Source organism: Nerophis ophidion, linkage group LG25 (assembly GCF_033978795.1).
Source record: "Nerophis ophidion isolate RoL-2023_Sa linkage group LG25, RoL_Noph_v1.0, whole genome shotgun sequence".
Lineage (NCBI taxonomy): Eukaryota > Metazoa > Chordata > Actinopteri > Syngnathiformes > Syngnathidae > Nerophis > Nerophis ophidion.
In genome coordinates this window covers 14,244,987-14,270,511 of record NC_084635.1, presented here as the reverse complement: position 1 = coordinate 14,270,511, position 25,525 = coordinate 14,244,987, and the positions used below count along the sequence as shown (strand labels likewise).

The 25,525-nt window shown below is 38.9% G+C and overlaps 1 protein-coding gene across 3 annotated transcripts in view; it reads left to right on the top strand.

The window, feature by feature from the left end:
* The first annotated feature begins 4,764 nt into the window (after nt 1-4,764).
* LOC133542836 (zinc finger protein 609-like) overlaps nt 4,765-25,525 on the top strand; it is a 235,845-nt gene continuing 215,084 nt past the window's right edge. For 2 of the 3 annotated variants that reach the window (XM_061887035.1, XM_061887033.1), the window contains exon 1: nt 4,921-5,068. The gene's annotated coding sequence lies outside the window, so the exon portion shown is untranslated. The other variant, XM_061887034.1, reaches the window with a different exon arrangement.

Here is a 25,525-nt window from a genome sequence, read left to right as displayed (position 1 = left end):
TCGGGACCTCCAGAATTTGATGGTTCTGTACCTGCCTCGTGATGGTAGTGGGAGGATGTATTGGTGTAGTAGGTGAGTGATATCCTGGACTGTTGTGTTTGCCAGTCGAATGACGGACCTGTGGTTTAGATCTGAGATGTCGGGTGTGGGTCGGCCGATGATTTTAGCTGTGAGTTTGGTCCGGGTGGTTACAAAAAGCATAGTGAAGAAACATGTGGAACAGTACAGAAGGATGTTTTGAAAAAGTTTCATCATAATTATCATACCAAATAACCATTGATGGGCCACCAATTTGTTTCTCAGCTGTGGGCCGTACTCAGTTGTAATGCACTTTTCCACCACCTATGGCAGTAATGACTATCTCAAACAAAAAGAAGTTGAACCCTAACATCCCATAAAAGTTTCTTAAGAGCAAAAATTATGACCAGCATGGTGTATCTGTATTTTCATTTACACCCCCCCCCCCCCCCCCCCCCACACACACACACAACACCGCCACCCCCAACTCCCATTGGCGACCGGTGCAATGGATGTCAAGTGGATCTAGTTAATAGTGTGAGAGTCCAGTCCATAGTGGGGCCAGCAGGGGATCATCATGAGTGGAGACAGGTCATCAGCACAGAGACGTCCCCAACTGATGCACAAATGAGTGGTCCAACCCGGGTCCCGACTTTGAACAGCTTGCGCATTATCTGTTGTCACCTGATAACCTCTCCATGCAGGAGAGGGAGGCATAGCAGAAAAGAGACGGCAGATCAACTAGTCTAAAAGATGGGTCTATTTAAAGGCTAGCGTATACAAATGAGTTTTAAGATGGGACTTAAATGCTTTTACTCAGGTAGCATCTCCAACTGTTACCGGGCATTCCGGAGTACTGGAGCCCGAATAGAAAACCCTATATAGCCTGCAGAATTTTTTTGGCCTCTGGGAATCACTATAAGCCGGAGTTCTTAGAACGCAGATTTTTTTGCCGAGACATATGGTACAATACAATCAGCAAGATCGATGGAGCTAGACCGTGTAGTATTTTATACTTAAGTAGTAAAACCTTAAAGTCACATCTTAAGTGCACAGAAAGCCAGTGCAGGTGAGCCAGTATAGACCTAACATGATCTAACTTTGACAAGGTGTATTCTGGTAAACTGCCAAGTATAAGTCAAATTATTTAATATAATTAGACTTAGACTTCCTTTTTATTGTCATTCAAATTTGAACTTTACAGTACAAATAATAATGAAATTGTGTTGCATTAGATCTTGGTAGTGCAGGATAAAAAAAGCAATAAGGTGCAGATATAAATAAATAGATTACTGTACAGATAAGTACATTGCACTTTTGCATATGCAGGTTTTTGGATGTATGTTATATTGTCTTTTTTATTCCAGCGAGTTATTCCAGTTGAGGGGATAATTAATTATGATGCGTTCAAAAGTCTTACGGCCTGAGGGAACAAGCTGTTACAGAACCTGGAGGTTCTGCTACGGAGGCTGCGGAACATCTTCCTAGAGTCCAGCAGTGAAAACAGTCCTTGGTGGGGGTGGGAAGAGTCTTTGCAGATTTTCCGAGCCCTGGTCAGGCAGCTGCTTTTTGCGATTTCCTGGATAGGAGGAAGAGGAGTCCTGATGATCTTTTCCGCCGTCCTCACCACTCTCTGGAGAGACTTCCAGTCTGAGGCGTTGCAGGCTCCAGTCCAGACAGAGATAACAACAGGTATTATAGGTAAGAAAAGTTGGTTTTGCGCAATAGGTCTCCTAAAAAAACGCAATGTGGTGACGACAGTAATCAATATTATTCGGAATTAAGTTTGTTAATACAAACATATATATCATTCCATGCTGTTTTTTATTTATTTATTTATTTTTTAATCCAAGATGGCATTGGTTGCAGGAGTTCTGTGTTCTTACTGTAGTTATCTTCCTTTGTGTTCTTGATGTTCCGTCTTGTTTTCATCTGGTTTTTGCCTTTTTCTCCGTGCTCCTTTGGGACTGTGTAGCCAAGACCCTTTCCTGACCCCTGCGCTGCTTTTTTGTGAACTTTTGGATCTGCCTCAGGGAACCTTTTGGCCATAGCCATGTTTGCACCGGGGACCAGCTGTGGCTCTCTGCCACACCGGATCCCGCGTAGAGAGACCGGAAAAGGAGCTTCACGGAGCCCTGGCTGATATGAGCACGTATCGGACACTTCAGTCTCTAAAACAGATTCCTGTTCATCTGTGCGTGCCGGACATTGGCCGAGAGCTAGTGGGCAGACTAGGACTGAGTCGCCTTTCTTGGTTGCTTTGTTGGGTCTGTTCCTGTCTCTGGCCGTGTTCCCACCCCACCTCAGCAGACGATGGCGTGGAGCCCTGCAGAGACCACCACAGTCTATATGGGTGTTAAAATGTTATTGTTTTGTTGCGTTGGTCGTCTGTGCATGGTTCAATCGTATGTGCGCAATATGCGTAACCCTACTATAAGCCACTACATTTTTCCTACATTTTGAACTCTGCGGCTTATGTGAAGTGAATTATATTTTATATAGCCCTTTTCTCTAGTGACTCAAAGCGCTTTACATGGTGAAACCCAATATATAAGTTACATTTAAATCAGTGTGGGTGGCACTGGAAGCAGGTGGGTAAAGTGTCTTGCCCAAGGGCACAACGGCAGTAAATAGGATGGCAGAAGCGGGAATCGAACCTGGAACCCTCAAGTTGCTGGCACGGCCACTCTACCAACCGAGCTAACGCCTTAAAACCCCAACGGCTTTTAAGACGTTGCGGCTAATTTATGGATTTTTATTCGCTGATGGCCATAATAAAAAGTTCCAAAAAAGCAAGCAAATATGGCGAGAAGGTGTTTTATTGTTTGTGCTATGGCGTCGTCTTTTGGACAAGTTTACTCACTACAGGTGCTGCAGTGTCCTTTCGTGTACATGTAGTGTTTTTTTTTTCTTTTTCAAGCAGAGTGCCGTTCAGTCTTCCCGCCATCCATAGCGTTTCTACTAGTATGGATTCTTCATTCATTACTCCAGGCAACACTTGTAAGTTTTACAATATAACTAAAACTGTTAATACTTACCAAACCGACCCATGTGTAATTTCTGTAGGAGTGTTTTCGTGCATATTTGTATGTGCTATTGTTATGTAATGACACTAGCGTAATTAGCATTAGCTAAAATGCTGACATGTTTTAAAGTGTCCGTGTTAGTATTATTAACTTACAACGGCATTCTATTGTTTTACAAAATTGGCAGTAAACTCACCAAAACGTCATTGTGGCGTTATTGTGTCTTTTTAGCTGAATATAGAGCTAGCTTCCGCATCTAGTGGGTCCATGACGATGACTTCTGTTTTGTTTGTTCAGCTGTTTTACTATATATATATATATATATATATATATGAATATATATATATATATATATATATATTTATTTATTTATATGTATATGTATATATATATATATGTATATATATATATATGTATATGTATATATATATATATATATATATATATATGTATATATATGTATGTATATATATATGTATGAATATATATGTATATGTATGTATATATATGTATGTATATATATATATGTATATGTATGAATATATATGTATATGTATGTATATATATATATGTATATGTATATGTATGAATATATATGTATATGTGTATATATATATACATATATATGTATATATATACATATATATGTATACCTATATATATATACATATATATGTATATGTATGTATATATATATGTATATGTATGTATATATATGTATGTATATATATATATGTATATGTATGAATATATATGTATATGTGTGTATATATATACATATTTATATATATACATATATATATATACATATTTATATATATAGTCGAGGTTTCTGTGGTTTATCTGTTATACAGTGCTCAATACCGGGGTACAGCAAAATATACGTTAGGTCAGGAAAAAACTTCATCCCTACAAGCCTGTTTCGCAGATTTCCCTGTATATTCCACTCCACCCCGGTATTGTGCACTATATCAGGGATACATATATATCTATATATATATATGTATATATATATATATATGTGTCATCATTTTCAAAATGGAGGAGGCTGATTTCGATACCGGTAATTTGAAATCGCATAAAGGGAAGAAGATTAAGAGCTATTCAGTAGGATTTAAGGCCCAAGCTTACATCACTCTCAAATTTTTACTGCATAGCTTTGGTAAGTGCCGGAGTTTTTGATTGACTGATTGATACTTTTATTAGTAGATTGCACAGTTCAGTAGAATTGACCACTAAATGGTAACAACCGAATACGTTTTTCAACTTGAGTGAGAAGAGGTTTTAAAATAATTAGTGCATGCTTACTTTTACCACATGACTTTGGTAAGCGCAGGAGTGAGAAGAGGTTTTAAATTAATTAGGAAATACGGTATATCGTATATCGCAATATGGTATAAAAATATTGCAATATTATTAAAAGCCAATATCGCCCGACCCTAGTTGGATTTATTAAAAAAAAAACAAAAAAAACGATTTTTAATAAAAATGAGAATCGATTTTGAATCGCACAAAGTGAGAGTCCTCCTTCCTGGATGATCCACTCCCGGGTCTTTTCTCCAAGTTCAATCCGCGCGGAATCCCTCTCCAGGTGTTCCCGGCGGCTCCTCCTGCTGCTGCTGCTGCTGCCTGGCTACATTGTATCAGTTCCCACACCAAGAAACTACCGCGCCGTTCACTCGCAAACGGCGAATACGGAGGAATTAACCCCGAGTGGAGAGCTACATTCGCCGCGGGGAGTAATTGGCGGAGAGTCGCGGGCTGTGTTGTCGCGCCCCCGTCATGTCTCCTCCCTCCGGGCGCGGGTCGTCTTCGCTGTTGACGCCGACGTTATCTCCACTGGAGACGGCACAAGTCCAGTGAGTCGCCCGGCCTCCCCTCCTCTGCTGCGGGTGCATGTCTTCGGGGCTTTTCTCCGGTCTCAAGTGCGATTCAAACGGTGTGACTTTCTACTGCTTTTTAACGGAGTAGCCTCGCCATGGACGGACGGGGAGCCGGAATGCGAATGGCGAGTAGCTAAGTCGGTAAGTTTTTTTGTTGTTGTTGTTGTTGAAATGATTTGTTATTGTTAATGGAAGACGTCGGCTGGTAATCGCTAGCCGGAGCTGGTTAGCTTGACAGCAGATAGGCAGCACAGCATGCGGCAGAGAGGAAGCTAAAGTAGCCCAGCTCATTGTTTCAGTCTCCTCGTCAGATGATCTGCTTAAACCTTCTGTTCCTCTTCAAGTCCACCTCTCATATTAACATCTAAAACCATTAAAACCCATTTGGGAGCATCAAAACTCCCAGTGCAGCAACACAACCATTACAGCAGTAGTGCATAATCTCCAGTGTAAAAGTTTGCAGTGTTGCATTTACAATTATTATCATGCATACTAATACTATAACAGTGTTTTTCAACCTTTTTTTAAACCGAGGAATATTTTTTTTCAAAGGAAAATTCCTAAGGAGCACCACAAGCAGAAATCATTAAAGGCCTACTGAAATGAGATTTTCTTATTTAAACGGGGATAGCAGATCCATTCTATGTGTCATACTTGATCATTTTGCGATATTGCCATATTTTTGCTGAAAGGATTTAGTAGAGAACATCGACGATAAAGTTCGCAACTTTCGGTCGCTAACAGAAAAGCCCTGCCTTTACCGGAAGTCGCAGACGATGACGTCACATGTCGATGGCTCCTCACGTATTTACATTGTTTTTAATGGGAGCCTCCAACAAAAACAGCTATTCGGCCCGAGAAAACGACAATTTCCCCATTAATTTGAGCGAGGATGAAAGATTCGTGTTTGAGGATATTGATAGCGACCGACTAGAAAAAAAAAAAAAAACGCGATTGCATTGGGACGGATGCAGATGTTTTTACAGACATTTACTGGGATAATTCTGGGAAATCCCTTATCTTTTTATTGTGTTGCTAGTTTTTTAGTGAGTTTAACAGTACCTGATAGTCGGAGGTGTGTGTACACGGGTGTCATGACGCCAATGTCTCAGGGAAGTCGACGGCAGCTTTATGGACGAGACTTTTTACCACAATTTTCTCACCGAAACCTGCTGGTTGACATTCAGTCGGGATCCATGTTCGCTTGACCGCTCTGATCCATAGTAAAGTTTCACCTCCGGTAATTTTAAACAAGGAATCACCGTGTGTTTGTGTGGCTAAAGGCTAAAGCTTCCCAACTCCATCTTTCTACTTTGACTTCTCCAATATTAATTGAACAAATTGCAAAAGATTCAGCAACACGAATTCCAAAATACTGTGTAATTATGCAGTTAAAGCAGATGACTTTTAGCTGTGTGTGTGTGCAGTGTGCATATTTCCTAACAGCCCGTGACGTCACGCGTACACGTCATCATTACGCGACGTTTTCAAGAAGAAACTCCCGGGAAATTTAAAATTGCAATTTAGTCAATTAAAAAGGCCGTATTGGCATGTGTTGCAATGTGAATATTTAATCATTGATATATAAACTATCAGACTGCGTGGTGGGTAGTAGTGGGTTTCAGTAGGCCTTTAAAGGCCTACTGAAATGAGATTTCTTATTTAAACGGGGATAGTAGGTCCATTCTTGGTGTCATACTTGATCATTTCGCGGTATTGCCATATTTTTGCTGAAAGGCTTTAGTAGAGAACATCGACCATAAAGGTTGCAACTTTTGGTCGCTAATAAAAAAGTCTTGCCTTTACCAGAAGTAGCAGACGATGTGCGCGTGACGTCACGGGTTGTAGAGCTCCTCACATCCTCACATTGTTTATAATCATAGCCTCCAGCAGCAAGAGCTATTCGGACCGAGAAAGCGACGATTTCCCCATTAATTTGAGCGAGGATGAAAGATTCGTGGATGAGGAAAGTTGCACTGAAAAACTAAAAAAAAAAAAAAAAAAAAAAAAAGAGTCGACGGCTCCAGGCATGGCAGTGGCAACAATTCAGATGTTATTAGACACTTTTACTAGGATAATTTTGCAAAATCCCTTATGTACTTATTGTGTTAATAGTGTTTTAGTGAGATTATAAAGTCATACCTGAAAGTCAGAGGGCTGCGGTGAACGCCAGTGTCTCTGAGAGAAGCCAATGGAGGAGCCAAGATCACAGCTGCCTTTTTGACAGCTGCAGGAGGAAGTCGCATAATCCACCCAAGTCCCCGGTAAGAGCCGACTTAATATCACAATTTTCCCATCCAAAAACTTGCTGGTTGACATAGAGAAACATGTTGGCTTGATCGCTTTGTGTTAAAGCTTCACAACAAATAAAGAAACAACGACTGTGTTTCGGTTGCTAAAGGCAGCTGCAATCCACCGCTTTCCACCAACAGCATTCTTCTTTATAGTCTCCATTATTAATTGAACAAATTGCAAAAGATTCAGCAACACAGATGTCCAAAATACTGTGTAATTATGCGATGAAAAGAGACGACTTTTAGCCGTGAGTGGTGCTGGGCTGAAATGTCCGGTCCAACCAATAACGTCACAAGCACGCGTCAACATAAGCGTCATCATTCCGCGACGTTTTCAACAGGATACCTCGCGGGACATTTAAAATTGCACTTCAGCAAAGTAAACCGGCCGTATTGGCATGTGTTGCAATGTGAATATTTCATCCTTGATATATAAACTATCAGACTGCGTGGTCGGTAGTAGTGGGTTTCAGTAGGCCTTTAAACCAAGGAACATTTTTTTTTTCATTGGAAAAATCCTAAGGAACATGACAAGCAGAAATCAATAAAATAATTAAACGCAGTCGCCGATATTGACGATAAAGTCGTTCTCGCAATTATTGGATATTAATTTAAACCATAACAAACCATGCATCACTATAGTTCTTGTCTCAAAGTAGGTGCACTGTCACGACTTTGTCAGTTTTTTTTGCTGTTTACCTGTGTGTAGTGTTTTAGTTCTTGTCTTGCGATCCTATTTTGTTGTTGATTGTCATGTCACGTACGAATGTACTTTCTGGACGCCGTCTGCTGCTCCACACGCTGTAAGTCTTTGCTAACGTCCAGCATTTTGTGTTTTGCTTACTTTGCTACCAGTTCAGTTTTAGTTTTTTGCATGGCCATGCCCGAGCATCAATGCCTTTTCTTAGCGGCATTTGCCTTTTGTTTATTTTTTGTTTATGAATTAGATACCTTTTTACCTTCACACTGCCTCCCGCTGTTGTTTGCATATTGTGATCATTACACAACATGTTCCCGACATCTACAAAGCAATTAGCTACCTGCTGCACCTTACTAATATGGAAGAGTATCATACGGTTACTCTGCCGAGCTCGAGACAGCACAGACACCCAACAACGGCACATTATTTACGGAATATAATTACTTGTGTGCAAACATTTTTTTTTAACCCAATTAGGTGAAACTACATAATCTCCCACGGTACACCAGACTGCATTTCATGGCACACTAGTGTACCGCGGCACAGTGGTTGAAAAACACTGCTATAACAAACAGACTACCAGGTACCCCACGGCAGTGTCTCATGGTACTAATGTGCCATGAGATACAGTTCAGTGTGCCATGGAAGATTATCCAATTTCACCTATTTGGGTTAAAAATAACCTATAAATTAGGCAGCACGGTGGTTCAGTGGTTAGTGCATGTGCCTCACAATACGAAAGTCCTGAGTTCAATCCCGGGCTCGGGATATTTCTGTGTGGAGTTTGCATGTTCTCCCCGTGACTGGGTGGCTTCCTCCCACCTCCAAAGACGTGCACCTGGGGATAGGTTGATTGGCAACACTAAATTGACCCCCAAAAAAGGACAAGCTGTAGAAAATGGATGGATCGATGGGGTAAAAATATTTTTTGCAAACCAGTAATTATAGTCTGCAAATTATGTGTTGTTGTTGAGTGTCGGTGCTGTCTAGAGCTCTGCAGAGTAACAGTGTATTACTCTTCCATATCAGTAAGTGGTAATTGGTATCTAATTGTAGATGTCGGAAACATCGGGAGGCAGTGTGCAGGTAAAAATGTGTCTAATGCTTAAACCATAAATAAACAAAAGGTGAGTGCCCCTAAGAAAAGGCATTGAAGCTTAGGGAAAGCCATGCAGAACGAAACCAAAACTGAACTGCTACTAAGTAAACAAAAACAGAATGCTGGACGACAGCAAAGACTTAGTGTGGGGCAAAGACAGCGTCTACAATGTACATGACATGACAATAAACAATGTCCCCACAAAGGATAAAAACAACGGAAATATTCTTGATTGCTAAAACGAAGTAGATGCGGGAAATATCGCTCAAAGGAAGACATGAAACTGCAACAGGAAAATACCAAAAAAAAAAAAACAGAAAAAGCCACCAAAACAGGAGCTCAAGACAAGAACTAAAACACTACACACAGGAAAACAGCAAAAATCTCAAAATAAGTCTTGGTGTGATGTAACAGGTGGTGACAGTACACCTACTTTGAGACAAGAGCTATATTGATGCATGCTTGGTTATGGTTTAAAGTCATACCCAAAAATTGCGACGACTTTGTACTGTCGACTGAGTTTTGTTTTTTAATGATTTCTGCTGGTGTTGTGCCTCCGAATTTTTTCAACGCAAAAAATGTGCCTTGGCTCAACAAAGGTTGAAAAACATTGCCCCAGGGATCCTTGAGGGATAATGTACAGGAATATCCCAATGCGAAAACATTGTTGAAGGGTACTTCCCTTTCCTTTCTGCAGTGCCAGATTGAGCAGGCTTCTAGTCAATCTTGAGTAGCTAATTTTCGGCGATAAAAGCAGGTTACCAACTGTTAATATCCATCCCAGATAGCCTGAAGTAGGCATTCTGCAAAGGTAAGTAGTTTATTGTTGTCAGTTTAACCATATGTTTGATCGGGTAGTCTTTAGTGATGTTTCTTAAACAGCTGACGTCTCCATTTTTACAGACGTTCATAGGAAATGGTCCATATTGGACACAATCTACCACACAGGAAATACTTTTGGTTTAGATGGGGGTGTGGCATGTCAACGGCCTGACTTTGTGTAAAAGGTCTGTTGTGGTCACATAACCGGTTGTAGATTTTATAGCTCTTACATATGCAGTTTTAATTGGTGTGCGGTCCCTTTTATGTTTGCAAAGGTCCTACTTTTTCAGTCTCATTCAGTGAGGATTTGTTTGTTTTCCTCAATGCAGATTGTTGCAGTGTGGTAACTTCAAGGTATGATTGGCGATATGACCTACTGGGAAGTTGTAATTTCAGAGTTCCTATTCGGAATTTCAACTGCAACACCTCTCGAGGTCGGAAATCCCTAGCATTCTTGTGCTCCGTTCAGGTTGGGAATGACCTGACAGCAGAGGTGTGAGCTTTCCAGTTACAATGTCAAAAATCAAGATGGCCACATTCCTTAAAGCTGTTTTTGCACAAGCCATGTCTGAATATTAACAACTTATGGGAATATATGCATTCTTTCTGCAACCTTCAAACATGGTGGGTGAAGACGAAACACAGACTCTATTCTTAGCGTATATGCCACACAAAGTGTAGTTTATACTCCAGTGACATTACCATATATAAATGTACAATAATACAAAGTATATGACTTTTTTAATTATTCAGAAATTTTTATTAAAAATATTATAGAAACGGATATCATTGTTTACAACCAGCGCTGCCATCTTTGAAACAAACTCTGCTCGAATCGGAAATCTGACCTGAAGGGGTGTTCCAGTTGAAATTCCGACTTCCCAGTACAAATACAACGCACCATCACTAACCCTTAGATAGCTTCAAAGATGGCTGCTCAGGATGTAAACAATGACAACCGCTTCTATTATGTCCGTTATTGGCACTGTTAATTAGTCTTTGTCGCACTACATCAGCCATACACAATGTATTGTTGAAAGTTTCTCTATGGTAATGTTACTGTAGTGTATACTACATTTATTTCATATGGTAAATACGTTCAACGGTGTTAGCAAAAACGTCTGTGTTTCCTACTCCTCTTTGTTTGAAGGTTGCAGAAAGAGTGCATATTTTCCCATAAGTTGTTTATATGCAGACAAGGCAAACGCAAAAAAAAAGCTTTTGTGGATGTTGCCATCTTGATTTCCGATCTCGTAACTGAAACGCTCACAACTCAGCTGTGATGTCATTCCGTACTCCGCCTTCCAACTTCCGAGGTAAATATATCGCAACATGTATTGCAGCCTACTGTGATAACGATATATGGTATGTGGTTGCAGTTCAGTTACAAAAAATCCTCCAAAATTAAGGTAAACACATGAAAACATCAAAGAACACAAATTACATAACATATAGGATAGGATAGGTCTTTATTGTCATTGCACAAGTACAACGAAACTTTGTTTTCAGCATACAGTAAGAGCACAGAGCTGATGCAGCCAGCTGCCACTTGATTGCATTTCTCCATATAGCTACACAAGTAAAACACAACGAAAAGTAAAAAATGTGCAATAAATAATGCATATTGCGCACATATATTATCTGGCATAAAAATGATAGTAAAGTCAGACGTTTTAATTCCTTGTGATAGGCACCGAAAATAAACATGAAAATAAACATTTACAAAGTCTTTCATACGGCTTATAGTCCAGTGGGTCTAATATATGTAAAAATATTTTGTCTTCCAAAACTTGGTGGGTGAGGCTTAAATACCGTTGCGCCATATAGCCTGAAAAAAACAGTACCTGTCGGTTATTTTACTGTGGTTTGCATTACCGACTGTTTACCGTTAAAGCCTTAAGAGTCTCCAAAGGTCTTCACTAAATTTGTTGCAACTTGAGTATCTAGATTCTAAATGGCTCTGATTACTTGTTAAACATAGATACAAAGTTGGCAACACTTATGATCCCTCGGGCTCAGTTTTCTTATTATCTGGCAGACCGGATGTGTTTTCTTGAAATTTGTAACGTAGCACTGAATAGTCAACATTGTAGTTGTGGTTTTGTTCTTCCCATTGCATTGTTTTTGACCCAATAACATTACCATTTGGTATCGACAAATGACAGAAATGTGTGTGTATCTTTACCACCCACTACTGATTAAAATCTCAGTGGAAAGATGTTAAAAAGCAATATAGTATGCATTTGTCATTTTTGTACCTTTCACACCGGAAGGATATACTATGATTACGACACCTTTGTTCAACTAGTGTGTAAACCACAGAGACAGAAATTGTAGAATGCTCTGCCGCAGCTGTAGTAACAACACTCAAAATGTGTGTAAATGTAGAGCCTGCAAGATAGCAGCTCAAAGGTGTTGTCACAGAACATCGAAATGCTATCTAAATTTATGTGCCGTGGCAGCTTTATGACAGCATTGTTAACTTCTGTGTAAAAAAAAAAAAAAGATGACAGGGTCACTTTGTGGACTCAGTGTAGTCTGTTTATTATTATTTGATCTTAGATTCGATCTGCAGACTGTGAGGCAGAGAGACCACTAGCCTGCTGTGCTGTCAGCAAGGAACCCATAGCAACAAAAAATGCTACTCACAGCATTTGGACACCTGGAAAGCCCCTGTTATTGCAGTATTTGATTTGTCTGAAATTGTGGGAAGATATCCTTTGCAAAATGCTGGCAGCACTTTGTTTCAAACCATGGTTATTGGTTAATGCATTTTATCTATATGTATCACAATAACCGTGTTATTTCGGGTTCTTAGTTTCAAACCACAGGAATAAAGCAACGGAAAAAGACACTTGCCACATTTGTTGTGTAATGTCAAACATGGTTAAGTAAATTGTACGCACATTTCGTTGATGTTCCAAAGACGTGAAGTGGTTTGAGAGCTAATGACAACAGACTCCTAAGAAACAATGTGAATGTATTTTGAAGCATTAGACAGTGTTGGTTTAAAGGTGTAGGGCACCAGATCAGTCCTTAACACAAGGATTATGTTAGCTTTGTGACGCTTCAATCATTTCATCACTGCTCACCACTTGAAGACAAAAGGTTTAGCCAGTAATACTTAAAGGCAGCTGTTCATTTGGCATATGTTGAGTACTCCCTGCTTTAATCAAGTCATTTTTATTTTGTCTAATCAAATACATTGTTGAAAAGTATTTCACAGAATTAAACCAAAAAAATGAAATAACATCGTAAATTGCTCTATTGTAACATTCTGCTTACAATGAATCAGAACTAAAGATATTGTATCATTTGTAAAACATGAGTTTGAACTCACAATGTTCTTTCTTACCAAGGTTGACATATTCACAGTGAACTACGGGGGTTGGTTCTCACCTAAAAGTGGGATTTTTTTTTTTCTAGATACATAGCAGATAATAATGTTTCTGAATGAATTAATGGTGGTAAGTAATGATGAGATGGCGACTTGTCCAGGGTGTACCCCGCCTTCCGCCCGATTGTAGCTGAGATAGGCGCCAGCGCCCCCCGCGACCCCGAACGGGAATAAGCGGCAGAAAATGGATGGATGGAAGTAATCAGGCGACAAGCAAAGTGCTGCGTCCATGCCAAATGTGGTAGCTGAAGATCATCATAATTAAATTAAGCTTTGGCTGTGCTCTATCATACCATTTAGTTTGTGACACAATACAAACACTTTCTTATTTGATAAACATAGACCTGGTCGATACAGACTTAGACAAACTTTATTGATCCACAAGGGAAATTGTTCCACACAGTAGTTCAGTTACAAAGGAAGGTAGAATAGGGCCTAAAATCTAAAATTCCCCCCCCCCCCCCAAAATTTGATTTAGGATTTTTTCAAAATATTTTCTCCTCTTACTTTTTAAAGAAACCATTTAATACAAAACATGTTTTTATTTCATTTGATCAAATACTAGCATGTTGAAATTGTACTGTATACACTGCATCTTACTCTGAGCAAAATTCTATTTTGAATAATGTTGTGTGGTCTTTTTAGACCAGATATAAATGCTGCTTTTTATGTAATAATTAATTAAGAACTTCCTCTGGGAAGCCATACTTTTGTTTGAAACAAAAACTTCTGCTAACAAAAATTAGCACATTGAATGAAAATAAATAATAAATCTCCAACATTAAGAATAATAAAATGCAAACTTAAAAATTCTGTCTTGAATAAATATTTCTATAATTGAAAATGTAGTATTGTATATCGTATGCAAATAAATAATCAAGTACAACATTGAGAAGACAATAGTTTCAGTAAGTCAAGTGGATAAACACAAGCTTTTTCATTCACACATCTTGGAGGTGTGCAGGGCGACTGCTTTAGTGATTGTTCTCTACTGTGCTTTATTATCGTTCATACTATAACTATATCATCATTAGTGTTCGATTAATATTTTAAAAAAGTAATTAATTATAGTTACTTTTTTCTTAACCAAAAAAGTAATTTAATTACTCTTTAATAAATGTAATTAATTACTAGGGAAAGTAATGAATGCGTTACTTAAAAAAAATATCTGGCCTTTGCAGTTAAGAAATGTTTTATATTTGAGTGTGTGTGTGTGTGTGTGTGCCTTTAAAAGGCGGTGCCTGTTGCCAAGTGACGCGTGTGACATCGTTGCCCAGACAGCGCAACATTAGGTCTGTTGTGTTTTTTAACTTAGCAGCGGCAGTTTGTCAGCAGTTGCAGCAGCTCTGTTGAATGTTTTTACAGGATTTTGTTACCTCTGGTTAATAAAGAGATTGAATGTGCTTCCATGGCTGTCATGCGTTTGAGTCACAAAGGGGGTATTGTTTGGATTGCAAGCTGAAGCTTGTCACTTCAATCACTGATTTGTTGCCTCGTATTTAGTAGTAGTGTGTATGTGTACGTGTGTTTGTTGTCTGCTGTGTGTGATGTTACATTTTTATATTTGATATCAACTTAATTTTCCTGTTTAATGCTGGTTTCCTACATTGGACCTGCTGTGCTTCTGACACAGATATGTTTACATATAACTACATCAAAAGTAGCGTGCCATCTTACACCAAGATTATAGCTAACGGCTTTGTAACGTACATAAAAGTAATTAGATCAATCACGCCGTTATTATGAAGGCTTTTCATCATACATACAGTACCTTGTGTAAATGATTTCCACCATAGTAAGCTGCTTTTCAGTAGATTTTGTGTTGTTGCAAACTTGTTCTCTTTGTACACATTTGCATTTCCCGCACTCAACAAAAAGCTTTGGTTTCAGATGCAGGAATAAGTTTGTTGTGCTTCTGCCTTTTTTTAAAAAAAACTTTGCAGAGTGCAATCTTTTGTTCCAAACCTGTTGCTGCAAATCCAAAGTACTGACAACACTTTTCTATGGAACAAATGTCTCTTCCTTGTTAGCCATATTTCGCTAGGTGCCCCATTAAGGAAGTGAGTGAGACGGTGGAAGGTACAGAAGCTCATGGGGGCAAAAGTATGCCAAAGGAACAGAAGTAAATAATCGATTTTTAAATTTTTTAAATCGTTTGCAACAAAAAATTTCAATATATCGACAAAATCGATATAGTGGCCCGGACTAGATAAACATATTGTATTACTCCTCATTCAGTAAAGGGGAAACATGTACAATTGATTTAACTTTGAAAATTACTACAATTACAAATAGTTTAAATATAACCATGCTTTTGTATGTTTTACTGATAATAATTAATGGCAGATATTTATGTAATTGATTTACAATATTTTTAGATAAACTAATTTACTGTACTACAGGGTTCTGTTACTGCTTGGGTGTGCATGAGATCATGTCTGGTTACTGCCGTCTCAGACTCAAATTGCATTGAAGGCAAAAATAAGTGCATACATGCGTTGATTTTGACTATGGAAATTGTTCCAATAGAAATTTCATAAGGAAAAAATATTATTTTGAAGTTCCTAAGGTTGTCCATCATGATGGGGGGGGGGGAAGTTTTTAAAAGGTGTCGCTCTGAATTCGGGGAGCCGAATTGAAAACATGATCGAGTTTGCAGTGACCACTTGTCAATGTCTGTATGAACTTAAAATGAACTGCAACAGCCTGTTTATTGATTTATGTACTTTTCTTACTCTACATATACCTAAATATGAGTAGTTTTATCTAGGAAACGTTGAATATATTTTTGGGTTGTTTAAAGGTGCCCTGATACAACTTTTTCACTTTGTATACGATACCGATATTGGAGTACTTCTTTGAATATATTCTCTGTCCATTGTTGCCAAGCCTGCTTATTAGCAAATTTTAGCTTGTTTTCAATATTGAGTTTGTTGCTTGTTTCTCTTGTGAAATCTGGTAACACTGTCTCTGTCGTGTAACAATTGGAACTTTGTTTATGTTGCACACAGACCTTTTGAGTTTGTAGAGTCCAGAGAACCAAAACACATCGGTCAGACCATTTGGCAGCTTTTCAATATTTTCATGGATTAATATCCGTTTTTATGGATGTTGTTTTGGCTTGGACACTGAATTCTGTTACGGAGTGGTGTAGACTGATGGTGCTGTGGTCGCATTACTTCGCCAGGTTTTCTACATGGATATGTTTTTAATAGATTGTCTTCAGAATCAGTGGGTGTCATCGTTCACACTTGCATTGTCTATTCCGGTGATTGGAAGGCAATCTTTGTTTATTTTATAGGGACATTGCACAATAAATATATTGCACACGGCAGATATATGCTCAGTACCAGCTCATTTTCATCGGATGTCCTGAGGCAGGTCAAAAAAACATTTAGGGCCTGATCTCATAAGATCCAAATACCACGTGCTAAATGGTCTGCAATCATAATTAAAAAACAATTCTGGGAATTTTAATCCAATCTAATTTTAAGGTGACTAGATGTTCCTACCCCTACTTCTACCACTCAGTTCTTCTTAATTGGAGGAAGGTGAGATATGCACCATTTCTCCTACAAACATAATTCCCCTCAACCTTACTTTGGCAAACTTTTATTGGTGCTGTCAGAATGAAGTATAAAACCTGTTGTAAACATTTTTATAACAGCAATACATTTTATTGATTACATCTGTTAAATTGCTTAAAATGAACACTTAGTATTTAGGAGTTGTTCCGTGGTCAAAAGATCCCCTGAAGCTCAAGTCAACCGTAAGAATAAGGAAGACTGATGATTTAGGAGATTTAGGATGTCTCATGGTTGTTCTTGCCAGATGGGCTGGTTTCGCTATTTCAGGAACGACTGACCCGGTGGAATTTTCACACACCTCTCGGGTTTACAGAGAATCAAGAAAACATTCGTAGTGCCCTATGTTTCTTGTCTTTACTGATGGTAGATGTCCGATCCATGCTATTCTTGCTGACATACAGGCAATACAAATTCAAATAACCACTTGTCAAAATAATGTATAGGATGTAACTCTGTCTCTATTACATTTTTCTTTTACCCCAAAAGGCAGCACAAGCCACCATGAATCCAGGCTCAAATTGGGAAAAAAGGATGGTACAATCACCACAGTCATTAGTATGGTTGATGAAAGTGTCCTTCATGACCAAAGTGAACCAGTCTTCTAATACACACTGTCAGCAGGATAATGGGCCATTACACACAGCTCATCTCATCTCAGTCTGTCTTCTTGAATATGACACTTAGGTCACTGCACTCCAATGGCCTCAACAGTTGCAGGACTAATATCCATTTGAACACCTAAAGGATTTACTACAACGGTTGCAACATTAGGTGTTGCTAAATCATTTTGTATTAGGCACAGAGCTATTATGTCCACTCGGACCATGATCCCCAAACACTATTTATATCCGTATGTGTGAAAAATCAAGCAATTCAACAAGGCGTTGTTGATCTGAATCAATTCAGGCTCTTTTTACAACATCTACATTTATTTATGATTATAGCAAATACAATGGTATAAGATTTTGCAAAATAAAAAAGTGGATCATTATCAGTTTTTAGTAAGGGACTACTTTTTTGTTGTGCAAAGGCTGTCTGCGGTGAGTGAGCCAACATCATTGTTTCCCATACATTAATTTATTTGTGGCAGGCACTGTACAACCACCATTGAATAACACGGCTGGAAAGTGACATAGTCGTATATAGTTTGAGCAAATCTTGTTTATTCATTCATTGGCTGAACTACTTTCTGTTTTAAATTGATATTAAAAATGAACTATTATGTGTTTTGGAAGTTTAAAATACAGTTACATATTGCAGTCTCCTGAGATTACCGGTGTGTATATATAACAATATATTGTTTGGCACATAAATGATCGTAGAAGCATTTCAAAACAGGTCACAAAGTCTCCTAGTTTGGCTGCTGGTGTATACTGTTGTTATTTTGTCAAAACTATGATTAATCTACTTGTTAATTTACTGTGAATATATGATTATTTTCTTTTATGACATAATTCAATCCTATACTTACATTACCACAATATAACAATAGTATTACAAGCCCTATTTACATCATCCATATCGTGCAACCCACAGTCAATGTGGTGTAGTATTTTGTCAATGTTTTGCAGTGTCATTAATTCCTTTATGACACGATACCCTTCAAACTATTTACACATCTATCCAGATTCCAATATAGTATATGACCCCCGTCCCACCCCATTATTAGACTCATTCCTACGCCCTTGGGTAAAAACATATTGAAGGTTCCCCTGTTCTACCCATAGATATAGATATGTAATTGCTCCATTGAACTTGTCGGTGCCTTGCCAAATATTAGCGTAGTAGCAGAGTCTCAAGTCATATCGAGTCATCGAACGTACGTCTGAGTCTAGTCTACAGTCATTACTGTCAAAGTCCAAGTCGAATCGCAAGTCCGGGTCCACACCTCTGCCGATCACTGATTAAATAATAACCCAGCCCTACATCATACAGCATAGTATATGATTTGTAAAAGAGCATAAAAGGCATCAAAGCTTTAAAGGCATAGTTGTTATATCAGACATAATAAAGGTATGAAAAAATAAAGCATTGGTCCACAGTGATGTCAAGTATGGTAAAATGTAACCTGCCAATATCGACTTAAACTTTTGGGGAAAAGCAGGTAGCTTCACTTCTGGCAAGTATGTATTATACATTCTTCTTTTCTTAGTTTATTTCAAACATGAATATTTACAACACAATACGTCAGACAATACAATATTACCTCACATCTCATCATGCCCGAAAAGGAGTAGGAAGAAGCAAATCTTATTTAATCCTACCCCTTTCCCACGTCAGAGCGCCCACAAATACATACATTCATCTACTGACCCTCTTTACAGCAAAATAGCAAAATGACATCCGTGAATGAGCATTACAACAGTTCTGTAACATGTAATTAACTAATCCAGTCATTACCAACATACTGAGATAAGGAATATCTTATTTTCAATAAGGTTGAAAGTGTTTCTCATAATTTGTCGTCTTTGTACTTTGTAAGCACTATTAATTTGAACAGCCTCTTAAACTGCATCATATCAGTACAATGTATAACTTCTTCACTTAATCCATTCCATAATACACATTATACACATGACAGCAATTTTTCTTTCTGCTTATATGTCTGCGCTGTGGGGGTGGTAGGGGGGTAGGCGGAAACACGGGAGGAATTTGGAAAAGCATAAATCAAAGCCCGCTGTCTTGAGTCCAAGAAAGTCAAGTGAACCTATAACGCTAAATGTTGAGTCTGTTGAGAATATTGTCGTACTTTATTTTAGTGTGGGGCTTCTCACTGTAGCACAGTGTGTGAGTAAAATGATACAGACAATAATTAATCCAACAGATTGGAACAGGTTACCATATTGGAGAAAATAAACAAGAAAAGATCACAAATGAAAGTAAATATATTTTTTGTTACTGTTGTTTTTGTGCCATATGTTGTTGAAAACTGTTGTGGCTTAAATCGTTTCTCAAAATGTATTCTTTTGCACGCTTACAAGTTGAGTTGGATAATACCGCCATACTGGTATCTTTTACTGTGCCTTTGTCGTGTGGCCGTTTGAGAGAGATTTTTATCAAACAATCTTGCCTTCCTTCATACTCCCTCCAGACGAGTCGTTCTGCTTTTTCACAACCTGTGATGCTTTATCTTAGTGTGACGTCAGTGGATATCACCATATATGGTACAAATTTACTCAAAGTGCTTTGCCTAAGTACCTTGTAGTCAATAAGCTCCTTATTTTTCTCTTATCCTCTTGTTGTGGCTCATACATGCACATGCATCCTCCGCTTTCCGTCTCTTCTAATACAAAGTATAGTTGGAATTATGGCTGGGCGATATATCGCGGGTTTGTCTCTGTGCGATATAGAAAAGGACTATCGTGATATTTGAGTATACGTTCTCACGCAGTTGCTTTTAGCTGCAGGCATTACATTACAGGCTCTTCCCACCCCTACTTGTGTCTCCTTCTCACAGACAATAAGCGCACCTTTTTACACACGTCACATACTGTCACATCATACGTCAGAGCAGAGAGGTAGCAGCATGGGTAACGTTAGCTGTGATGCTAGCGCAGCTGTGCGAGTGGTAATACAAGAGAAAGAAGGTGCGAATCTGGTAACAAATGAAGGAAGAATTAATTCCCAAGAAAAACTGGAGCAGGGGGTCCATCGTCTGGTGGTGGTTCGGCTTCAAGCGGGAAGATGTCGAATAGACAACTTTAATTTGTCAAGTGTGGGGCACAAGTGTTGCTACCAAAAGTAGCATTACTGCTAATATGTAGCATAATTTGAAAAGACACCTGATAATAACTGTTTAATAAATACAGTTTTGGTCAATTGACTTTGTTGTGAGTTCCCTTCTCTGCATGAAAGTTTAAAATGAGCATATATTAATGCAGTATGAAGAAAAATGTTTTAATGTAGACACATAGAATCATCATACTGCTGTCATTATATGTATCAGGGGTTAATTCAAGGCTAAGGCAAAATATCGAGATATATATTAAGCATCGCGATATGGCCTAAAAATATCGAGATATTAAAAAAAGGCCATATCGCCCAGTCCTAGTTGGAATTTATTTCTTGTCAGAAGATTCGCTACGGAAGCTCTAAAAACTACAACATTAATGATGGGAGGTAGACGCAGTCAAAGTGGAGGCACTTAAGTAAGACCGCCCACAAATCTTTGCATTTCTGAATGGACGGTCATAAAATGGTCCGTAAAACATAATCCATGCAAAATTTAGACCAAAGAACCGTCTTTACATGTTATGTAGACCGGTGTTTTTCAACCTTTTTTTCATTAAAAAAATGGGGCGGCACACCACCAGCAGAAATCATTAGAAAACTAAACTCAGCATCCGATATTGACAATAAAAAAGTAGTTCTCACAATTGTTGGATATGACTTTAAACCATAACCAAGCACATCACTGTAGCGCTTGTCTCAAAGCAGGATTACTGTCACGACCTGTCACATCTTACCATGACTTATTTGGAGTTTTTTTGTTGTTTTCCTGTGTGTAGTGTTTTAGTTCTTGTCTTGCGCTCCTATTTTGGTGGTTTTTCCTGTTGTGTTGGTATTTTCCTATAGCAGTTTCATGTCGTCCTTTGAGTGCTATTCCTTGCACCTGTTTTGTTTTAGCAATCAAGACTTTTTCAGTTGTGCGGACGCTATCCTTCTTTGTGTTGATTGTCATGTCATGTACGGATGTACTTTGTGGACGCCATCTCTGCTCCACACGCTGCAAGTCTTTGCTCTCGTCCAGCATTCGTTTTTTGTTTACCTTGTAGATAGTTCAGTTTTTAGTTTCCTTTTGCAAAGCCTATATAAGGGGCACTCACCTTTCTCTTTATTTTCGGTGTAAGTATTAAATACCTTTTTACCTTCACACTAGCTCCCGCTGTCGTCTGCATATTGTGATCACCACAAACCGTGTTCCCGACATCTACAAAGCAATTAGCTACCTGCTGCCACTTACTGAAATGGAAGAGTATCACATGGTTACTCTACCCAGCTCTAGATGACACAGATACTCAACAACAGCACTTTATTTGTGGATTATAATTGCTGGTTTGCAAAAAAATATTTTTAACTCAATTTGACGGAATCTTCCACGGCACACCAGACAATATCTCATGGCACACCACTGTACCGCGGTACAATGGTTGAAAAACGCTGATGTAGACCACACGTACAACACGTAAGTGTTTAAAATGTAGAGGGAAAAAAAATCATATGACCTCGTTAGTCATTGTGATTCTTTTGTGCAATTACCCATCTGTTTTTGTTTATATTTTATTACTCGTTGTTCTTTTCGAAACTAGATTAATGCTGCTTTGTCTGGGGAAACATCACATGCTGCATGACAATTCAATTCAGAAGTCAGCCTCTTGGCTGAGTGTTTTCTCCATGTGTGCACGAATCCACTATGTAAAAAATGTGCTGCAATTATTCTTTGCACCTCTGATCTTTTAGTTGTGTGCAGTTAAGCGCCAAATAAAGGCTGAGTTATCTGTGATTGCGGCGATACCGTAGTATCAGCATTGACAGCTTAGTGCCCATAGATCATGTCGATTGCTCTTGTGCCTTCTTTGATCCAATCGCAGATGATTTTTAGTGGACTCTGCCTCATGTTGAGCAGGTGCTGGGAGAAACGCAGTCAGTTATTTGAGGTTAATGTTCGTCCGTGCCCTCTCCCTAGTTAGACATTTACATGGAAACACATCAACTGTCTTCAGTGCAAACAGAGGAGCAGTTTATTAGTCACTCAGCAGCCGCCTGTTGTGTTCTTGTCACGAGAGGGCTCAAGCTGCAGGGGCATTTAGATAAGATTGTGCAGTGCTTAGAGTTCTGTATGACCGAATAGATGTCAGTACTGTGCTATCAAGTGACACAATTTGTTATTCAATATAGACCAAATCTCTTTAACAGATTAAAGTGGTTAATCGTTAACCATCGAACAATTATGGTAGACACAATCCCTGCAAATGGTTTGTGGCTGCAATATCCTTAAAAGTGGAATCTATGTTATTGCCTAAATCAGTTAATGGTATTTTTTTTGGTATTAGTCTTCGAGGAGAAGAGATGGCAGTGAAAAACCTCTAAAAAGTATTTCTAACTGATTATTAAGTCTACAGCAGGGGCGCTCACACTTTTTCTGCAGGCGAGCTACTTTTCAATTGACCAAGTCGAGGAGATCTACCTCATTCCTATTTATAATTTATATTTATTTATTCATGAAAGAGACATTTTTGTTAACAAGTTAATGGTGTTTAATGATAATACAAGCATGTTTAACACACAGATTCCTTTCTTTCATGAAGACAAGAATATAAGTTGGTGTATTTGATTCTGATGACTTGCATTGATTGGAATCAGACAGTGGTGCTGATAACGTCCGCATTTTCAAATGGAGGAAAAAAAAAGTCCTCCTTTCTGTCCAATACCACATGAAAGTGGTTGGATTTGGCATCTCATTTGTCCAACTTGCATACTTGTTTTCAAACACTTTGTTATGAGAGTAGCATATGTGTGTGGCCCTTTAATGTCTGGCAGCAGGTAAGTGACGTCAGTGAGTGTGCGGGTGGGCAAGCAAGTGAGAAAGCGGTCGCTGAGGGCGGGGGAGAAATACATTGGCATCAAACTCCGTAGCTTGCTAGCTTGTGCACGTTAGCTTTCTGAGTCTCTTATTTTGTTAGCACAGGCAGGATGAAACAGGTCTTTTATGGTGAAGACAGGAACTGTGCAGTCGGTCTTTAGAGTTTTGACAGTAGGTACGGAGTCTCTAGAAATAAAATGTGTTTCCCTGCGTCCGCCTTCTTAGTGATTTTTTTCTTAAATATGAGCTTGCAGCAGCCAGCGTCATCTCACAAGATCCTCGGGTGCCGAGAATGTCAAAAAACTGACGAAAGTGAAGTCTTGGTATGATTGATGATTGCTCATTTTTATGTTTATTTTTTAATGCCTGGCTTGAGATCGACTGACACACCCTCCGAGATCGACCAGTCGATCGCGATCGACCAGTCGATCGCGATCGACGTAATGGGCACCCCTGGTCTACAGTGACAGCTCACTCGCTACATGAATCACTGTATCACCAATAGTTTCAACAAGACTCAAGTATGCAACTGTTCCTCAGTAGCTGCTGCTTATTAACATTTTACATTTATTTTGAAGGAGCCCCTATTATGCAAACATTTTTTTTTTTGTTGGGGTATCTCTGCTTGTGTTTTTGGGATCTGCGTAAGTCCAGAAAATTTTAAATCAAACGGAGACAATTATTAAACAATCTTGCCTTCATACTTCCTCCAAACAACCTGTTTGGTATTTGAGTATCTAGGGACATTATTGTTGATAGTTACAGCAGCGGCTATCTTCATATATGGTAAAATTTTACCAAAACAGTTTTGCACGAGACCGCCATTCTAATCCTTAAATTAAATTCATTAATAAATAACCCATCCATCCATTTTCTACCGCTTATTCCCCTTTGGGGTAGTGGGGGGCGCTGGCACAGTTTTTAAAAATGTAAACGTTATTACTAGCAGTCTGGAATTTTACCGCTGTTTATCAATTTTTCATTAACCGTTACGTCCCTAGTACGTATGTGTATATGTGTGAATATATACAGTGAAGAAAATAAGTATTTGAACACCCTGCTATTTTGCAAGTTCTCCCACTTAGAAATCATGGAGGGGTCTGAAATGTTCATGGTAGTTGCATGTCCACTGTATGAGAGATAACCTAAAGAGAAAAATCCGGGAATCACAATCTATGATTTTTTTAACAATTTATTTGTGTGATACAGCTGAAAATAAGTATTTGAACACCAACATTAATATTTGGTAAAGTAGCCTTTGTTTGCAATTACAGAGGTCAAACGTTTCCTGTAGTTCGTCACCAGGTTTGCACAGACTGCAGGAAGGATTTTGGCCCACTCCTCCACACAGATCTTCTCTAGATCAGTCAGGTTTCTGGGCGGTCGCTGAGTAACACAGACTTTCAGCTCCCTCCAAAGATTTTCCATTGGATTTAGGTCTTGAGACTGGCTAGGCCACTCCAGAACCTTGATATGGTTCTTACGAAGCCACTTCTTGGTTTCCCTGGCTGTGTGCTTTGGGTCATTGTCATGTTGGAAGATCCAGCCACGACTCATCTTCAATGATCTGACTGAGGGAAGGAGGTTTTTGGCCAAAATCTCACAATACATGGCTGCAGTCATCCTCTCTTTAATACAGTACAGTCGCCCTGTCCCATGAGCAGAAAAACACCCTCAAAGCATGATGCTACCACCCCGATGCTTCACAGTAGGGATGGTGTTATTGGGATGCTACGCATCATTCTTCTTCCTCCAAACACACAGACTGGAATTATGACCAAAAAGGTCAATTTTGGTCTCATCTGTCCACAAAACTTTCTCCCATGACTCATCTGGATCATCCAAATGGTCATTGGCAAACTTAAAACGGGCCTTAACATGTGCTGGTTTAAGCAGGGGAACCTTCCGTGCCATGCATGATTTCAAACCATGACGTCTTAGTGTATTACCAACAGTGACCATGGAAACAGTGGTCCCAGCTCTTTTCAGGTCATTGACCACGAGGTGATATCTTGCATGGGGCTCCATTCCGATTGAGATTGACCGTCATGTTTAGCTTCTTCCATTTTCTAATGATTGCTCCAACAGTGGACCTTTTCTCACCAAGCTGCTTGGC